The sequence below is a fragment of the Mirounga leonina genome, unplaced genomic scaffold, assembly GCF_011800145.1.
Source record: "Mirounga leonina isolate KUSES-001 unplaced genomic scaffold, KU_Mleo_1.0 Mir_53, whole genome shotgun sequence".
In the NCBI taxonomy this organism is placed as follows: Eukaryota; Metazoa; Chordata; class Mammalia; order Carnivora; family Phocidae; genus Mirounga; species Mirounga leonina.
Window position 1 is genome coordinate 1,213,166 of NW_023270807.1, and position 20,680 is coordinate 1,233,845.

Below are 20,680 nucleotides of genomic sequence, written 5' to 3' on the forward strand. Positions count from 1 at the left end.
CTGGAGAAATGAGGCAGGATCACATGATACAGATCTTGGTGCCACCACAGTCCTAGGGCCAAGCTGGGAACCTCAGAGAAGATCTGTTCTGGCCTGTCCCTCTCCCTTCCTGAGGTCTGGCAACAACAAGGGACATTCTCTGTGCCCACTCCCCTTTTGCCCCCTAACCCAGGACCCCATCACCCACCCTGGTCTCCAACTTCTCTTCTGCCTCATTCCATTCAATCTACCCACATGGCCACACAGACGTCTGTGTGCTGTGAAACCACAGTGGAGGGGCGCCTGGGTGGCTCAGTCGGTTAAGCGTCTGCCTTCGGCTCAGGTCATGATCTCAGGGTCCTGGGATCGAGCCCCGCATCGGGCTCCCTGCTCGGCAGGGAGTCTGCTTCTCTCTCCTCCTCTGCCTCTCCCCACTGCTCCTGTTCTCTCTCTCACTCTGTATCTCTGTCTCAAATGAATAAATTAAAAATAAATTCTTTAAAAAAAATCTTAAAAAAAAAAAAAAAAAGAAACCACAGCGGAGGATCTCATCTTCTTGCTTCACAACTTGGAGGGCTCTCTGTGGAGTCACAACCACTTAGCTCCAAAGATAAGGGTTTTCATCACCTGCCTGGCACCTGTTTTTTCTGGCCTGCCTCCAGTACCTTCCATCCCCCCACCCCCCATCCCAGAGTCCTCCCTGAACCCCAGGCTTGGTCCAGTTCCTTAAAAATGCCTGTACCGTGCTCCTTCAGGTCTGGACCCACTGTTCCCCTTGGCTGGAGTCCTTCAAGGCTGAGTGAAAATGCTTCCTTCTCCCTGGCAGCTTTCCCTGACTCCTTGGGTGGAACTGATGGCCACCTGTGCTTGGATAATAGCTGTAAACACCTCTGGTGCGGTCCCTCTTCTTTCTGTTACTGCCGCTTTATCAGTTTCACTCCCCATCCGATTCTTGTGTCCAGACAAAATGGGGACTTTGTCTTATTCATTTAAAATTTTGCCCTGCACACAGTAGGCACAGAATGAATGCTTGTTACTTTGGACAGATAATTGCCACTCACATCATGCGTGAATTGCTTGTTTTTTTTAAAGCTTTAAAAACTATTACAAAAATCCTCCCTGTGGCTTTTACACATTCATAACCATACCAAGATGGTTAAATAAAAAGCAAAAGTCCCTCATACTTTTCTCTCTCCCAACCTAATTCCCCAGGGTGAGCCTGTCAACCACCACGGGGGAATGCTTTCTCTAGGCCAGTGGTCGTCAAAGCTGGTCCCGCCCCCCCCAACAGCACCAACCCCTGTTAGAAATGCAGATTAGAGCCCCATGCCGGGCCAGCTGGAGCCCCAGCAGCCTGGGGACCAGGCCCAGCACTCTGTCTCCACGTGAGAGCCATCGGAGTCCCAGCCTGAGACCCACTCAACGAGTGCTGAGGCCCCTGGACCAGAGCTACCCCCACCCACTCTGGCCCAGCTGGGAGTGGAGGGACAGCGGGTGCAGTCCTTACCACAGACCCTTGCATTTTATTTTGGAGCAAAGCCCCAAGGTCAGCTAATTTCCTTGTCTTTGGCCTCCTTCCGTCTCAACGGGTGGCAGAAGAGAGCCCGTGTGGGCTGATGGCCGGTCCCCTTCCCCCGGGGCCAGGGGTGGGGGTGACAGGGCGCGGCTCCGGCTGGGACACAAATGCGCTGTGTGGTCTTTGGCAAGTGGCTGTGCTGCTCTCATCTCAAAAAGGCCCTGGTTCTCTAGACGTTCCCCAGCCGGTTAAGCGTCTGCCTTCGTCTGACCCGAACAACAACAGCGGCAAGCTGTGCTTTGAGCTCTCTGAAGCCTTGTAGTCCCGATGAGGGAATTTTATGGGGGTTTCCAAAAGGAAGGGGCGAGAGCCCAAAACAGCACGAAAGGACTCATTCCTCTTCTGTGCTTTCTGCTTTCCCAAATGCAGAACAAACCACTGCCCATCAGCCGCCTGTGTGGCCTCTGTTTATGGATCAATTCGAAGAAAAACTCCATTGCGTGCATTCAATCTTTGCAAAGAACGGGGTATAACAAACATTTGTTCAGCACCTACCACGTGCCAGGCACTATTGCAGGGGCCAGGGATCCAGCCGTGAGGAGAACAGGCAAAACCAGCCTGCCCCGATGAAGTTTACATTCCAGTCGGAGACCTAGGCAATCAGCAAAGAACTCGGAGAGGGACAGCGTGGGAGAGACGCGCCACGGGCTAAGCAGGTGCCGTGAGGGAGTGGCTCAGAGCGCAGAGCCAGCAGGCCTGGGTGCGATCGGGCCCCTTCTGCGTGGCGGGGAAAGGGAATTTCCAAACACTCTTCCCATGAGCCAGGGCTAGTGCCAGGCTCTGCCTGTAAGGGGCTTCTGGTGTGTTCACAGAAAGAGACCAGTCTGGCCCCAGGGGTGCAGGAGATTCTTCCTCGGACAGGATTCCATTTATGAGCTGGCTTGGCCCATCCGGAAGGCTGGCCAGGAAGTTGGAGGGTTCAGAGTGGGCTTCTCCGAGGAGGCGGCACCCTGGCTGGACCATGAAGGATGAGTAAACTCACAGCTGCGCAGGAGGGAGAGGCTACTCCAGGCCAAGGTGCAGCGTGAGCCAAGATGTGGCAGGGGCTGCTCAACAGCCCCCCACCCCAGTACCTCCGTGCAGGAGGCGATGGGCGGCCCCACACCCCCTCCTTCAACTCAAAGCCCAGACCCCGCCTGAGCTTGGCAGGTGTTGTCAGCACAGAGTCCTCGCTAATTAAACCCTGGACAGATGCTGAGCCCTCATTGCCCTGACACCTTTTAGAGGCCTGTCATGCTAGCCTCCACTCTGGGATGGCAGTCCTTTGTTTCATCCAAGGCCTCCCCTTTGCCTCCCCATGCCAGCCTTACCTAACCAAGAACTGTTTCTGGGCAAAAATCCAAAGAGAAAGTTTTTATCTGGGGGGGTGGCTACAGGAAGCCACAGATATCCATTTCTCTATTTTTTTTTAAAGCTTTCTTTTATTTATTTGAGAGAGAGAGCTAATGCATGCATGAGTCGCGAGTCGGGGGGAGGGGCAGAGGGAGAGGGAGAGGCAGACTCCCCTCCTGAGAAGGGAGCAGGGAGCCCGACTTTGCTAGGCAGGACCCTGGAATCATGATCTGAGCCAAAGGCAGATGCTTAACCAACTGAGCCACCCAGGTGCCCCTCCATTTCTTTATTTTTAAAGGAGTTCCCCAAACTGTCATTCTACGAGCCCAAGGACAACTCTGGTCCCTTGCAGGCCCCACTGGGTGGGGGAAGAAAGCACAATGAGTAAGTCTGGTGGTCCAGAAAGGGGTTGGGAGTATCTGTGCCTCAGTTTCCCTACAGTTGTGTTATGGAACTGGGGTGGGACAGTCAAGGCCTCACAAGTTCTATTTCTTGCATCAGAAGGGCCTGGCTTAGCAGCGAGCTGACCACTGGTGGGCATTTTACACCTGTCCTGCGGCTCATTACGGGATCGCAGGCAAGTCTGGGCTGCGGGGCCCTGGGGTGAAATATGGCCCAGGGAAGGGGGGGTTTGTAGATGGCTGAGCCTGATGAAGACCAGGCCATTACTTAATCATCTTCATGGGCTTTACACTCCCAGTGGTGACATTTTTGCTTCGACTGCTTAAAAAAACAGAGTGGCACCTCCCCCGGTCATTTTTCTGCTTTTTCCTCATAAATGAAAAGGCAGATGTTTCCCAGAAGAGTTCCAGCTAGAATCTCATTTCTCCTTAGTGCCTTGCAGCTGGGGATGAGATGAGAGATACTGCCGCCGCCCCCTCGGCAGGGGGGCGGGCGCCTCCTCTTCCATCCCGGTTCCCTGCCTACCCTGGCCCCTCATCCCCCCACTTCAGCATGCTTTCTCGGTGGGCTCCCTGCTGACTCCTGCTCAGGGCTTCTGGGCTTGCTGCCCCCTTTCACTCTGCCTTCCGCTCCCGCTCTCCCTCCATCCTTCCCCTTTGTCTACTGGGAGAATGTTTCCCCATTCCCTCCTCCCCTCCTCCTTCAATCTTTCCTCCTCTCTCCTACTTTCCATGTCTCTCCCCATCTTGCAGATGAGCAAACTGAGACTCAGAGAGAAGGCATTTGCCCAGGAGCACCTAGCTTGTCCCCCTGGGTGGTCAGTGCGCTATGGCTGCTGGTCAGTTCACCTGGGGCTGGACGATCGTCCTTCCAGCTGGGCTGTCTGTGTTGTAGCGTCTACCTGGGAAGCCACAGGTCTGGCGAGACCAGACCCTTGCTCTGTGGATGAGCAGCATCGATGTCCACTGGGAGCTGGTGAGAAGTGCAGAGCCTCGGCCCCCATGTCGACCTTTTGAATCAGATTCAGCATTTTAACACTATTCCCCCCCGGGGAGATTCACAAGCACCTCAGAGTTTGTGCTGGACTGTTTTTCAGGGGAGTGTCTCCATCCTGCCTGTTTTGCCTCCAGGAGGGGGCGCTGTATACCCCTCAGGGGTCCCAGGCTTGTGCTCACAGCCACCGCAGCAACCCCGCCCTCCGCCCCCCTTCTCCCCCCCCCCCCCCCCCGGAAAGCCTGTCTGAGTCCCCTCCAGGCGGCCCAGCCCAGAGTGGGGCAGCTGTGGGCAGCGGCTTGGCTGATTGCCCCTGGGTCTCTTCCTGCGTAGTTAGGCCTTGATAAATAAGGGCTTGGAGACATGTGGAAACCATCCCTAGTATTAGCGGGCTGGGTCCTTCCCCTGCTTTCCAGAGGGCAGGCTGCTGCGGGCAGCTGTGATGGGGAGCGCTGCATCTGAGCCGTGCAGAGGCAGGATGTGAAGGGCACGGCTGAGAGCTGGGATCCTGTTGTGTGGTGCCTCCCAGGTCCAGCTGCTCTGGCCCTGGCCTCAGCCTCCCGCAGCCCCGGTTCTGAGAGCAACCCTGGCAAGAGAGGTCATCTGTCTCCGGGAAGCCACAGGGCAGGGTGCTCCCAGCCCCTGTGGCTAAAGTACCGGGGCTGGAAGGGACGGCTGTCTCCTAATTCAAGCCCCTCGTTTGATAGGAAGAAACAGGTCCAGGGAGGGGAAGGGACTTGGCTAGGGTCACACAGCTTTGTCTCTGGGTATAAATGGCACCCCCAGTGAGGACAGATGGGGCCCAGCTCCCAAATCCTAGAGTCATCCTTGACTCACCTCTTTCCCTCACACACCCTGTGGCAGATTAGCGATGGCCAAAACTTCTCCACTTCTCCCACTGAAGGGTGAAGGTGGTCGCTGATCGCCCTCTCCTTGAGTCAGCCCTAGGCCTGGTGTGGTTTGACCAATAGAAGGCGGTAGAATGAGACTCTAGGACTTGATGCTTGGTCATAAGGGGCTTCCACCTTGGTTTGTTGGAGTTTGTTGGAACACTTGCTCTTGTCACCAGCTGCCATGTTATGAGAAGCCCAGGGAACCTAGGAGAAGCCTGTGGGAAGAGGGGATAGCCCTTGGGCCAACAGCCCGGGCTAAGCTCCCAGCCGCTGTCAACACACACTTGCTGTACCTGAGCTGTCTTGGAAGTGGCTCCTGTCAAGCTGGCCCAGCTGATGTCACATGGAACAGATGAGTCTTCCTTGTTGAGCCCTGCCAAATTGCAGACTCATGGGTAAAATAAACGAGTGTGGTTGTTTTAAGCCACTGAGTATTGGGGGTGGTTTGTTATGTGGAAATACATAACTGGAATGCACCCTGAATCCAATCTGTCAGCTCTGCCTTCTAAATATATCTAGAATCCAACCTCCGTAATCTCTTACTTGGAAGATTACAATAGTCTCCTGATGGGTCTTCCTGCCTCTGGTCCCTCACCCCCTACGGTCTGTTTCCTGCTAAAACAGAAGTCAGATCATGCCCTTCCGCTCGAACCCTCTACAGGCTCCCCAGTTCACTCAGAGTGAGTCTTTTCCATGGTCCAGCAAGCCCTGCAGGAGGGGATGCCACTTACCTCCCTGCCCTCACCTCCTCCTCTCTCCTTGGCTCACTCCACCTCAGCCACTGGGCTTGTTAGTTCTTCACTACTCTAAGTTCACGCCTGCCCCAGGGCCTTTGCACCTATTACTTTCCTGAGCCTGAAGCGCATTGTTTGTGGATACCCTGTTGGCCCACTCCCTCATCTCATTTAGATCTCTAGTCAAATTTTCCAGAGGGACTTCCCTGATCACACTACATAAAGCAGCATCCCTATCCCTCCCCAGCTCCCTTATCCTGGTGTCTCTCTCCAGAGCACTTAGCACTGACATTCCATATGTTTATTTTATTATCTCTCTTTCCCGACTGGAACAGAGACTCCTTGAGAGGGGGGATTTTTGCCTGTCTTCTTCATTGCTGAATCCCCAGCACCCAGCTCAGGGTACGGCCTGCTGTGGGTGCTCAGAACATATTTGTGGGAGTGGAGGAATGCATGAGAGCTGACCTGGGCTGGCAGGGGCCCCTGCGGTCCTGGGGGACTGTCACTGCTCCTGCCTTTCTCCTGCAAACTTCACTTCCCGGGGCCCCTTGCTGTGGGCTTCTGGTTTCTGGAAGGTCACACTGCCCCCCTCCTCCTGGCCCCCCCAGCTCGGTCCTCCAGCCTCTTTGACACTGAGTGTCTCCCTTTGGGTCTCGCTCATGCTTGCCCCTGCCCCTGCTCCTGAAATGGCTTTCTCCAGTCTCGGCTGCTTGTTGAAATCTCGCCTGGCTCCGGTCTCCACATCAGCCACTGGCCACGTCCTCCCGCAAGGGTCTGCTCAGTTGGCCATTTGGGAGCTCACGAAGGCCTCTCGAGAACAGAGAGAGTGAGGGCCTGGCTGCCGAGTGAGGCTCTTCCCCCGGGGAGCCTGCCCCAGGGGTCTCTGGGCTGTCTGTGGCCACACCGGGCCCAGACGCGCTTCTTCCCCCCCGAGCTCAGCACCCCTGGCTCCCCCAGCCTTGCCTCTCCTCGGATGCAGTCCAGGCTTTGGACGCCTGGCACCCCGCAGCACCGCTGCCCTCACCTGGGGACAGCACCAGACCTGGACCGCAGCATAAGGCCTCACCTGGCACCGCAGGCCGCACTCTCTCCCCCAGAATGTCTGCGCCCACATTTACATCCCCGCCATCCCCCCAGCTGCGCACAGCGGACCTGCTTCCAGCTACTTTTATTTCGGCTTCAGAAGGAGGCTTGTAGCTGCGGGCAGAGGAGGTCTGCAGGGCACCGGAAGCAAACCTCAGGCCTGAGTCTCTAAAAATAAATTTCTATTTGGCTCCAGAACCTGGTTCTGCTCTTCATCTGTCTGCAGGAGGCCTTAGGGGGGCCTGGATCCTGAAGCTTGCTGGGCAAACCTCAAGTAGGGGTGTGAGTCCTGTCCAGCTCCTGCCCCTCCCCTCCCCCACCTTCAGGTGGCGAGGAGGCGGCGCCTCTCGGTCACATCAAATCTAAGATTCCATCCGTTTAAAGAGTGACTGTTGTTGTAGGTACAAGAAGGGGAAATATGTTACCGATTAAACCGGGATAAGCCATCGATTACTGGATGTACTTAGTTTCAGGGATACTAAAATGTGAGAACCAATGTGCATCTTTGATAAAATACGGTTGTAGTGAAGGCAGAACAGCTCCTTCCTCTCCAAGCTAGGCACACTCTGGCTCACACCTTCCCTGGAAAGGAAGAAATGAAAGCGTTGCCTCCGATCCAAAGGCTTTGGCTCCCACCTTTGACAGGCCTGTCTGGGAGAAGAACCGGAGATGGGGGTGAGTGATATCAACAGAGGACTGGGGAAACCAAGAAGGGGATCCTGGCAGCAGAAAGTGGAAAAGAATCTGCCACCCACAGAACCTGTTGAATAATAAAGTCACAAGCCCACGCCACTGTCTTGTCAGCCCAGAACAAAACAGATGGCCTCAGCCCCTGTCCCCCTGATCTGAGTCATGGAGGACTAGCGGGCGGGCAGAGACGGTCCACACCCCTCCCCCGATTACTCGGCTCCCCACACTCAGCGATGATCTTGGCCCCCAGAAAAGGAGGGAGAGGAGGTGCTGGAGGGAGCCTTGTCCTCGGCTTTCTGGGAGAGAAACAGAAGCCTGCAACGTGGAGTTGTCAACACGAGCCCAGGGAGATGGGATGATGTGGGAAGGACGGACAAGGGAGCAGGGCCCAGAAAACCTTGAGAGGAGCATCTGACTGCAGCAGGAGGGACTGAAGTTTGGCCTTCAGGTGGAAGGGGGTCCTTTGCCGACTGCAGTGGGCACCATCGTGCTGCCCACATAACCCCCTTAAGACTCAAGTGCCTGCACTCCCCGCGCGGTGGGGAACGTGGGCGCAGGCAGCTCCAAGGTGAGCCCCTCTTGCTTCTGAGTATACTTGGCTAAAGGGACCCTCCTTCCTCAACATTACCCCATTTTCTGGAGGCAGCCTGCATCCAGGGACTGGTAAAGGCACAGCAAAAAGGAAGGTCCTCCTGGCCTCCTGGGGCGGCTGCCTGCAGAGCCGGCCCCGGTTGGCAGCTCCTGGGGGCGGCCGAGGCCTTTGTGGTGCCTGCAGCAGGGCCCAGCTCCTCACTCTGCCCGGTCCTGCCTCCTTCACTCCCCCATGGGTCCTGTTCCCAGGAAACCTGCTCGTGAACCTCCAGCTCAGGGTCTGTCTCCCAGGAACCCGACCTGTTGCAGAGACCTGGAGGAAACAAGAGGGAGCGGTGAGTGGCTGCAGGGAGTCCCACTCTGAAGCTGGCAGGTGGCCCGGATAACCCTGGAGACTCCTCCCCAGCCCGTGGGTCCTCCAGGTAGGAGGGAGCTCCCAGCAGCTCCCCTGGGAGTGTCCTCCACATCAGACCCAGCTCCCTGCCCAGCCACAAGGCCAGAGGAGGGGCAGCAGATGTAGGGACCATGCGTCTGGACCATGGCAGGGGCCAGGGATGCAGACAGAGCCCAAGCAGGGGGGCTCAGGGACATCTGGCAGGTGATACAGGGGCTGGGGGCCTCAAGTGGGGCTGGGGGCAGTGGAGGCCCCCCCACCTGTGTGCAGAGCAGAGCATATTTGAGCTATATACAAAGCTGCGTTGGCCAGTCTAGGTCTATATATGATTGCATGGTGGATGCACGGGTGCGTGTGTGTGTGTGTGTGTGCACATGGAGGTATGAGAAAGCTCATTGTGCTTATACCTGGCACGTAAGCACGCGGTTATGAGTGTGCACAGCTGAGTATGTGCATCGTAGGCGTGAGTGTATACACACAGACCGGTATGTTTATCCATGTGCCTGTGTGTGGGGACAAACTCATGGAGGCAACTCATCCTCTGTGTCATCTCCCTCACCAGCTCTAGCCTTTCTGTCTTGCCTCAGATCCTCTGCCTAAGCTGTCTTGAGACCTGCTCTTCCTTCCTAAGTCTCAGCCTCCTCCAGGAAGCCTTCCTTGGTGAAGCCAAGACCAATTCCAAGCCATCTTTTCTTGTCATGGTGTGTTCTCAGCAGAACAATTTATTTGTAGGTTTGGCTCCATGTATTTGTCTGCGTCCCAAGATCAGACTGGGAGGTGCCCAAGCCTGGGAACAGCCTTTCCCAAGCGGTCAGGGTCTCCCCAAAGATGGGGATTGGAATCCTAACTCTGTCTTCCAGACAGAGCTCAATAAGCCCCACCGCAAAGGCCCTGAGAGAAGGTGGAAGGCTGGTGACCTAACTCCCCGCACCAAGACCAGTCTCCTTTCTGGATGACCTCTGTGGGTGGCTCAACAGAAGGAGCTACAGGCTGAGCATTGGGACCCCTGGGTTCTAATCCTGACTCAATGTGACTCAGGAAAACTTCTGCTTTCGGGTTCCAGGTGCCTCATCTGTAATGTGAGGGGTTAGACAGGTGGTCCCAGGGCACCCCATGGCCCTGCCCTCTGCCAGCACAGCTCTGCTGATGTATAGACCCGTATAGCCCCTCGTCCCTCCCCCTGGCCCCGGGCCACCTCTCTGTCTTCATTTCAAGGTTGTCAGTTGACCTGGTTGCCAGCGGTACCCACCCCCTTAGCTGTGCAGAGGGAATGAGGAGGGTCAGTGGGCCACGTGTCCTGTGTTCTTACATTGAATAAGCTGACAAAAGCCATCAGAAGATATATCATTTAATAGGAGATTAAAAACCAACGAGAGCAGCTGGGGTTCTGACCCAGAGTCTCTGCGTTTTTAATTTAATTTCTTTTGCTGCTCAAATCACAACATTCTAAAATGATAAAAGTAGCTGTGTTTGCTCAAGAGTTTTATCATTAATTGATTTGGCTGAAGTTTCCCATAAGCCTCATCTTTGGGAACATGCTTCTCATTTTAAGCCTCCAGACTCGGTGAGAAGGGGACGTGCAAGACATGTGGGGACAGGAGTGGACCCGGAGGGTCTGCCCTTGGCAAGCACGTCCCTCAGGTCAGCAGACCCGGGGCCTGTGCAGAAGCCTGGCGGCAACTTGGTGGCGTTGCTGCTCCAGCATCTAGAGCAGGCTCCTCCGCAGTCCTCCGTCTAAAAGGCCAGAGCCTGTGCGGCCTCCCCTGATGCTGGGCAGGCCAGAGGCGGGGGTGTGTGTGGGGGGGAACGGGGAATGCTGTAGGGGCTGGTTTCTGGCCAGGTCTCATCCCCCAAGGCTGTGCCGTTCCATGGAGGCCAGAGCCCCACTCCGGCTCGCAGGCCTTCTCCTCTTTTGTCCCTCCACTCCCCGTCTCCATTGCGACCCTTTCCTGAGGAGGAGCTCACTACTGCCCTTATTTCCCACAGTGCCCCGGGCCAGGCCCCAGCTCTGACAGCCGCTGGTCAGGGCTTTGGCCAAGTGATCGGAACAGCCTTCGTGGAAGACAGGTGTTTATATCTAACCTCGAAAGACGAGTAAGAGTTAACAATATATGTATTATTGAACTTCTGGTTATAAATAGTAACTTATGGGCCTATTGTCGAAAACTTGGAAAAGGCGGGCAAGTCTTATGTTACTCAGAGCCCTTTTGGTGGCATATGAGGGGCCACCAACTGGAGCCCATGCAGGCAAAAGGGAAGCCATTACTTGGTGACCAGGAGGACTGAGGTGTACTAGACATGTCCCCACTCTCACTCCTTTCCCCTCAGCATGCATGTTCCTTGGTCTCAGGCTGCCTGTCTCTCTAAGGTTGCAACACTGGTCTCACATGCTCACACCTTCACGATGGAGGAGGAGAGAAATGCTCTCTGACCGCTCCAGTTCCGGAAACACCTGGGAAGAGCTCTGATTGGCCTGGTTTGGGTCACATGCCTCACCCCGGGCCAATCACTGTGGCGTGTAAGGCGGGATCAGATCCCATTGGCCCACATGGCTTGTGTGGGTGGGTGGTGAGGACCGGGGGCTGGGTGGGGCAGTGTTTCCCAAAGTAGGGAAGGCCTGCAAATGAAGTGTGTTGTTCTATTGGAAAGGCAAACACCTCGGTAAATAGGTGGAGGCAAGCAACCGAAGAGGAAACCAAATGGGACCGACATAGGGAAAGTTGCTGGGCACTATAAACAGGGACGTCCACATGGAAACCACAGTGAGAGACAATTTCCTGTCCACCGGATTGACAAAAATGAAATGTCTCTCCATCCCAGATGTGGGAAACGGGAACTCTCCACTCTTGGTCTCACTGCTTAGGAGCACACCGTTGCAGCGTCCTGGGAAGGGGAAGGTGGTCGTGCCCTGTCACCCCACAACGGCACTTTGGGGTATAAATCCCAGAGCCGGTCTCTCTTCTGTGCACAAGGAAATCTAAGAGCTGTAGCATGTTTGTTTGTTTGTTTCTTTGTTTTGAGAAAGAAAGTGAGTGGGGGGTGGGGTGGAGGGCAGAGGGAGAGGAGAGAGAGAATCTCAAACAGGCTCCACTCTCAGCATGGAGCCTTATGCGGGGCTTGATCTCACCACCAGAGATCATGACCTGAGCTGAAACCAAGAGTGGGACCCTTAAGCGACTGAGCCACGCAGGCGCCCCAGAGCTGCAGCATTTTATGGGAAAAAATATTGTCCATAATCTCAGCATTTATTAGCCAGAGAAAGGATAAATAAAGTGTGAGACACTTATAAATGGTACTTTTGACAACAGTTAAAATTAATGTTACCTGTTACCAAGATGGATTAAGTGCGCAAATATATGGTTGGTTGAGAAAAGCAACTTGCAGAAAGTCTTACGCTATTTAAAAAGCTATAAAAACATGCAAATATTATGTATTACTTATGTATACATGTAGGTGGTATGTATGTTTAAAATCACGCATAGGATTGACACCAGTTTAAGGTGGCTACCTTTGAAGACAGAAGAGGTTACGTTAGGAACTGGGGAGAAGTATACAAAGGATTTCAGTTGTATGTGTAATGCTTTATTTCTTTTTCTTTCTTTTTTTTTTTTTTAAAGATTTTATTTATTTATCTGAGAGAGAGAGAAAGCACATGAGAGGAGGGAGAGTCAGAGGGAGAAGCAGACTCCCTGCTGAGCAGGGAGCCGGATGCGGGACTTGATCCAGGGACTCCAGGATCATGACCTGAGCCGAAGGCAGTCAGTTAACCAACTGAGCCACACAGGCGCCCTCTTTTTCTTTTTTTTAAACCATTTTATTTATTTATTTGACAGCGAGAGAAGGAACACAAGCAGGGGGAGAGGGAGAAGCAGGCTTCCCGCTGAGCAGGGAGCCCAGTGCGGGGCTCGATCCTAGGGCCCTGGGATCATGACCTGAGCCGAAGGCAGACACTTAACGACTGAGCCACCCAGGTGCCCCTGTAATGCTTTATTTCTTTAAAAAAATGATCTAAGACAAAATTTAAAAATGGGGCTCATTCTGTATATATATATTGTGCGTGTGTATGCATAGCTTTGATATCCTACTGTTCACTTAACATTTTATAATGAGCATGGAAACATGATTTTTAATGTCTGCATAATATCCCTCTAAAGGGATGTGCCATAATTTATGAACCCATGTCCTGTGGTTACACATAGAGGGTTTTTTTTTCCCCCCTATTTTTCCACATCACAGTGACTGTCCTTATACAAATTATTTACTTAGGGCAGAAAGCTGGGATTATTGGGTCAAAGATTTGAGCTCTTTTTAAGGCTCTTGGTAATTATTGGTTAGTCAGAACTCTTTAGTTTGCGTGTGACAGAAACCGGATCAAACTGGCTTAAGTAAGGAGGGAAGTGGGTTGGCTTATGTTGCTGAAAAGGCCAGGAGGCCCCCAACTGCTCCCTGTTCTCAGAACCTCAGTGAGAATGTGGTGAGAGCTGGGATGGATCTCTCTGCCCCGACAATGCCTTTTGCCCCCCTTCCCCAGACAGGTGTGTGCATGAGGACTGCCTTCAGGGGTGACCTCCTGAGGGCTCTGCCCACCCACCAGTCCCCCTCTCTCCACACTCACTTCTGCTTTCCTCAGAATTAGCTTCTTCACACACAGGCCCTCCACTCCAGCTGCTCACTCTCTGTATTCCTTCCCTAGGGCGGCTGTAACAAATTATAACAAACTCAGGGGCTTCAAACAATAGAAATGTATTCTTTCACAGTTCCGGAGGCCAGACGACTGAAATCAAGGTGCCAACAAGGCTGTGCTCCCTCCCTCTGGAGGTTCCAGGGAAAAATCTGTTCCTTGCCTCCTCAGCTTCTGGTGGCTGTCAGCATTTCTTGACGTGTGGCCACCTCTCTCTCTTTGTTCGGCTTTCACATCACCCTCTCCTCCGAGTGTGTCCAATCTCTCTTATAAGGATACTCATCATAGGGGCGCCTGGGTGGCTCAGTCATTAAGTGTCTGCCTTCAGCTCAGGTCATGATCCCAGGGTCCTGGGATCGAGCCCCGCATCGGGCTCCCTGCTCCGCAGGAAGCCTGCTTCTCCCTCTCCCAATCCCCCTGCTTGTGTTCCTATTCTCGCTATCTCTGTCTGTCAAATAAATAAATAAATAAACCTTAAAAAAAAAAAAAAAAAGGATACTCATCATAGCAGTTAGGGCCCACCTGGATGATCCAGGATACGTTTCTCTCGAGATCTATAACTTAATCATATTGTTCGCATATGAAGTAACCTTCATAGGTTCTTGGTGTTAGAAGTGAATATATCTCTGGGAGGGAGGCATGTCTTCAGCCTTCCCTACCATCCTTATGGCTCAGAATCCCAGAGGAGGAGCTCAGGCAAAAATCCCAGGGCAGGGCTCTAATTGACCAGCTTGAGTCATATGCCCAACCCTAAGCCAATCACTGGGGCCAGAGCACAGAGGGCCTCTGATTGGTTAGGTCCGGTTACACCCCTAACCCTCAGGCAGGTGAGTGGGGCCAGCCCCACCTAACCATGTGGACTAAGTGGTATCACTATGGGATAGACAAAGGAGGAGGCCAGGGGCTGCTCACAGGACCCTCTTGCCCCAGAGGCTGGAGCACTTATCCAAGGGGGTGGGTGGGTGGAGAGAGGGTGTCCTGTCTGTTTTGCAGCAGGTTACATTCCTAGGTGGCTTGTCCCTTCCCTACAGCAACCTGAGCTAAGCCTGCATGCACCCTCCATCCTCAGGAGCAGTGGCCCCTTCATCTTCCCAGGGAGCAGTGAGGGGCGGCAGATGAACTATGTAGTAAGTGCAGGGGACGGAGGGGTCCCACTGAGGGACCCAGCTCTTCAGTCTCCTGCCCTGCGCATCAGTCCAATAAACCCTTCTGTGTTTACACATCTTCCCCATGGCCAGGCCTCCACCAAAAGCCGTCAGCCTGCACTGGCTGCAGGAGCTGGGCTGAGTCAGCCCGGGGGGGGTGGGGGGTGTCTCTGGGCAAATCTGGTACTGGGCTCTGAGATCTTGCTCGGAATCAGCATCTCTTCTATTCCTTCTGGTGCTGCAGAGGCTGCAAAGCTGAAGACAATGTTTCCAGACTCCCATGCACCAAGGCTTGTAGCTCACATCAGGTTCTGCTGAATAGATGCACGTGCATGAGAACAGGATGGGCAGAAGTGAAACAGAGCAGCTTCCTGCTCCCTGGGCTATTTGCTGATGGCACATGGGCGTCCCCACCTCCAGTCACTGGCTTTGTGGGAGCCCAGACGCAGGATGGTGATGACAGTTGCTTCTAGCCCTGTGTCCATTGGTGGCTCTGGATTCCCCACCTTCCTGATGGGGTTCCACTTCCCCAGAGGGACCCTTTCAGCACTATGGCTCTGAGACATTCCTGGAGGCCCAGCTGATCCCTAGAGCACTTCCCATGACTTGGTAGACACCTCATTCCCTATATGATTTCCCTCTGCTTAAAATCCCTTCACTGCTTCTGTCTCCTGCACTGGACCCTGATTGAAACAGACACAAATGTACTTTGTGCCAACAGTTTGGACTTTTAACATGAAGCCCATAGGTCATGAGAGGCCCCAGGACCAGGGCAGCCTTGAAGGACCACAGAGAAGTGAAATCGGGAGCTGTGTCTGAAGAGAAGGGCCCTCTCACTGCGCCCCCCACTGCAAACACACAACCTGGAAGGAGGCAGAAAGGTGCTTTCTCCCTTCCTGATGCTCCAGTGTTTGGGGTCTTTGGCTACACATAGCTTTGGATTGCAGGGTGACATGCTGAAACGTTAGTTCATATTCCGCGGTAATCCCCCGTCCCTGACCTTGGGTTCCCGTTCAGTAGCCAGCAGGACAGCTGTTGTGTCAGGGAAGGGATGAGTCAGCATAAAGAGAGAAACAAGCAGTCATGGCCTGGCTTCTGAGTTTTCAAAATCGCATCCCTCAAAGGGAAAAGGAAATGACTCACGTGGATAACAGTTCAGGAGAGTGGAGCAGGTGGGATGACACAGAACGAGCATCCCACCCTTCTCCCCTCTACACACACAGTTTTCTGGAGGCAGACTCGAGGAAGAGGCCGGGGGAAAGTAAGCAGGGCAGAGATAGTTTGGGCCCCTGAGTAAGGGGAGTCCTGAGGTCATACGTGACCTTTCAGCTTAGCTCACGCAGCTACCTGATTGGGTTGCTGAGTTCCAATTCCAAATTCTTCCAATCTCATTGGCTTAGCTCATCTTTTTCAGCTGGGCTCCAACTCATGGTCACTGACCAGCCTGTGAGGAGATGGCCTTTGGCTCTGCTGACCACCTATGGTCTAAGCAGCTATGGCCAGGAAGTGGGTCACATGGATGGAGGCGTGGGGTGCCACGCAGAGGAGGCTTACAGGGAGCTGCAGGTGGGGGCAGAGCAGACACACCTTGTTCTGGAATGTACTGCTCCTCTCACAGACAGCCAGTCCTTCAAGGCGGGCCTGGGGGTTATAGGGCTTTTGTGTTTCCTTCACCTCATTGGTCCATAAGGGAGCTATGGAGGTGTCAACTCTGGGAACTAGGAGTTTTGCCAGAGGGAATGTTTATCGCTTTTGATCTGTTCCGTGTTGCAAGAAATCTGGTTAAGCTTTGTTAAGAATTCCAGGTATTCTAGCAGCAAAGTCCACGCCCCTTTTCCTCTTGACAGTCTGGGCCTGTCACATGAGTGCACTGTGCCTCAGTTTCCTATTTTGTAAATATATACACTTCTTGGGAAGCTTACAGGATATTCATCAGCGTAGAAATGCCATGGAGAAGCGCAAAGCAGATCCTATAAATATAAACCCTGTGGGGAACGGTGAACTCAGTTCCCCTTTCTCTGTCTCTCCCCTAACTGGGCCCCCAGCCCAGGCCACCCTCCACAGTCCCCTGAGACCCAAGGTGGAGAGAGGAGGAGCCTCCTTCGCCCCTGGGCAGGCACAGGGAGGGGCTGGGCGTGGCCAGGCTAGGGGCAGCAAGGTGCTGACGGAGCCCTTCTCCCCATGATGGATGGCCCGCTGGCTGGAGCCGCAGTTCCAATTTGCTCCCCATTTGGACAGCTGCTCTACCCACAATTCAACTTGTCAGGGCCACAAATCACTCTGTGCCATCAGACCAAGTGGTGTGGGAGCCTGGAGGCAGGGACACAGTGGTTCCTGGAGGAGCCCGGGCTGGGGAGAGGGGCCATGGGGTCGGGGTGCCGAGGCTATGAGGTTCGGTTCTATCCTGGGACCTCTGATCTTCCACACCTGCAAGCTCCAGCCACCCCCACAGCTCCAGATGACAGGCTCTATATCCACTCCTAAGCCCCATCCTCTTCCCAGGTCCCCCCGAAGCAAGTTCAACAAACCCTGTGCTTCTTTTTTTTTTTTTTTTAAGATTTTATTTATTTATATGAGAGAGAGAATGAGATAGAGAGCATGAGAAGGGGGAGGGTCAGAGAGAGAGGCAGACTCCCTGCTGAGCAGGGAGCCCGACTTGGGACTCGATCCTGGGACTCCAGGATCATGACCTGAGCCGAAGGCAGTCGCTTAACCAACTGAGCCACCCAGGCGCCCAAACCCTGTGCTTCTTGATCTACTGCCCCAAACTGTTCTCTGCCCAGCTCAACAGACTGGGCCCTACCTGTGCTCAGAAGTCCCCAGGGCCTCCTGCCCTCCAGTTCCCTCCGTGGGACTGATCTACTCCATCTCCAGGCCATCCTGGGAGTTAGGGCTATTCATTCATTCACTCCTTCATTCATTCATTCTGAAAACATTGAGCATTCATTATGTCACCATCGTAAGCAAAACTGTGAGCCCACAGTCCAGGTGGCTGGTATTAGTTGAATAACTGGAGAAGTATACAGCTTCAAACTGAGACAACAGCTGAGTGAGGAAGAAAGATCCTGGGGCCCATGAGGGCATGTTGCTGGGGAGTCTGCCAGGTCTACTCTCTCTCTCCACTCCCTTCCTTTAAAGCGCTGCTTAAGCCCACCTCCTCCAGGAAGCGTTTCCTGATCGCCCATCCATATACTCCATTAAGGGGCACCTCATGATGCGTCTCTGGATTCAAGACTTCTGGTGGTATCTTTTCTTTCTGTTAAGCCTCCAAGAGTAAAGGCCCCTCCAAGCATGGTTTGGATACCACCAGCACCTCCTTAGGCCTCCTCCTACCCTGGCATGTGTCTTGGGCCTGGAGCTCCTCTGGTGGCCCCACCACATCCTGGGCTCAGAGGGCACTGAAGCTGCCTCCCCCCTCCCACCCCCCTCCCGCCCACCTCCACCAGGTGCCTCTGGGGCATCCAGCTTTTACTCTGTAGACCCAAAGATCCCTCCTCTGGTTCCCCTCCTGCCCCCTGGCCTCCCCCTACCTCTGCCCTCTGCTAATGATGATGTAGACGCAGACAGAGCAGGCTTTGATCTACAGCAGCTGCCTCCCTCCTTGATGGATTTCCCGGCCTCAGATATCACTTTCCCCAGCCTGGTTACAGTGTTCCCGGATTCATCTTGCTGAAGGAGCTGGTGCTGCTGTACTTGGGAATGCACTGGGAAGGTGACTCTTCTCCATGTCTCTGCTGGGTCAGGATCTGGGAGCAGCTGGTGGTTGAGGGAGTGATGGCCTGGCTGGCAACCGGCAGGCTCCAGTGCTGATCCATCAGTTTACCTCTCTGCAGAATGGGTAAAGGTATACACACTTTCCCTCCTCAGACTGACCGGAAGTTGGAGGGGTGTGCAAGCTGGCAAGCTTCCTTTAATCCTGGGGTCTGGGAGGCAGAGGCTGCCCATCACCCATCACCATCCTCCAGAATGTCCCCATGATGAAATCTTCTAGAAAGAGCCAGCCCCCTTTCAGCCACTTCAGTGTGTGAACATCTGCTTTTAGACAAAAACCAAATGGGGAGGACAACTGTCCTCTGCGGAGCGGAACTCACCGTAGGGTCCTCAGCGATGTGTTTTCCTGGTGAATTTCAACGAGTATTCTCTTGCCTGGCATTGATTTATTCTCCAACCTCTCGGGCACTCGTAGCTTGTATTAAGGGAGGAGGGCGCACATCAGAGGCGGGTCTGCCGAGCTGATCTCAGCGGAGAGCCTTCCGCCCACCAGATATGTGGGAGCCGGCAGGAGTTGGGGGAAGTGGTGCTCATCCCTCTGCGGGCCCGCGCTCACATGTCTGCCCCCCAGGGCATGCTGTTCTGGTACCTAGAGATCTGGGGTTTTAAACTTGGCAACCACCCCATGCTTCTAGGAGGGGCAGAACAAAGCTGCTTCCACCCTTGAGCCTCCCCTCCCCTCTCCTCTCCCTTCCGGTCAGCCCAGCATTTCATCTCTCCTCCCTCCTCTTCCGCTTCCCACAGGCTGCGCTGGATAATCACCATTTGCCCCTCACTCTCTCCCCAGCTCAATGCCCTTGTGTCGTCCCTGCCCTTGGGGGACTCTGATTGGGCAGAGGGGAGGCACCTGCAGAAGATCAAAGGGTGGGAGGGTAATAGGATGGGTGTTTATGGGCGGATAGAACCAAAGCTCTGGGGTGCTGGTTCAGTTGGGAAAAGCTGAGGCTGGGACTCTTATTCTGGGGGGTCATGAGTTTGAGCCCCACCATCACGGAGGTAGAGATTACTTAAATAAATAAAATTTTTTAAACAACATTTAAAAAATGCACCAAAGCCCCGGCAATTCCTGTGTGGCATCTCCTCCATGCTCACCCTCTCTGGGCCCACTCTCTCCCTCACTCCTGCAGGTTTAGGGGTGATCATGAGTCCCCAGGCATGTATCATCCCAGCTGGTTTTCCAGAGTCCTGTGTACACCTTTGGTGGGCCATCCCTGTTTGAGGGGCCATTTGCTTCCTGACTTGCCTTCCATTCTGGTCCTGGCCCATTTTCAATCCTGGTCCTTTTCTCTCTCATCTTTTCCCCTTTGCCCCTCCCAGGGCTCATCCCAGCTGGGAAGGGGCTGGCTGGGGAAAACCAGGGCCTTGAGGGCTGGGCTTCTGGGGGAGATGGTGGCCTGGAGTTCCAGGCGTGGTGAGGCCCATCAACTACTTGGAAGATTCTGAAATTAAGTTACAGTTGATTCATCCAGGGGTGCCCAGGCCCAAGGGAGTTGCTCCAGGTTAGTCAAACCCCCAGGAAGCAGGTTTATAAAATAGATCCCTTCCTTCTGTGTGTCTAACAAGGGGTCACATACCCAGTGGGAAGGACGTTTCCAGTTATTTGTCTAGGACACCCCCTTCCAGGGGGACCATCTTGGGGCAGGGAGGAGAAATTTGGTTCCTTGCAGCATTTTCCATAAAACATAAATCTCATGAAATGCTCCTTACAAGAGGGGTTTTTGTGGTCAAACAAATTAGAGAAATTTTGCATTCTGTAGCCTCCCAGTATGTTCCCTCTATCAAAGACTCTGAAATGCTCTGTGGTAAAGAATATCCTGCTTAATATGTGTTTGGCTCAGTGTCCCCAAAGCTGAATCAGAGAACCAAAATACCATTTTCCCCCCAAGGACTCATTTCCTGAGCCCAGGGTTCTAGAGAACGCACTTTAGGATACCTTGATCACAGGCTCAGCATGTGCAGCTCTGTGCGGGAGAGAAGTCAGAGCAGGCTTTCAGCCAGGCAGATAAGGCTGGAGTCCTGGCTCTGCTTCTTAGTGCCAGCCAGGTTTGGAGGCGGGGCGGCGGGGAAGCATCTACAATCTTTCAAGTCTACGTTTCTTCATCTTCTCACAAAAGGGAGAATCCACTGTTCTGAGGATTAAAGATGATAATCGTATCTTAGCGAAGACTCTCTTGGTTGCAAGAACAGGATTCATGTTCAACAAAAAGGGAATGTATTGGAAAGATGCTGGGTGTCTTCGGGGACCCCCAGGGCAGAAGTGCAGCAGGAGGGCCAAGAACCAGGAGGAGAGTGGTAACCTAGGCAGTGTCCACATCCCACCCTTCATCTCTCCTTCTGTCTGCACATCTGCTTCCTCTGTCTTCCTCTGCAGACCATATGTTCTGCTTCCAGCGGTGTGGGGTCAGTGCGCTCCCCC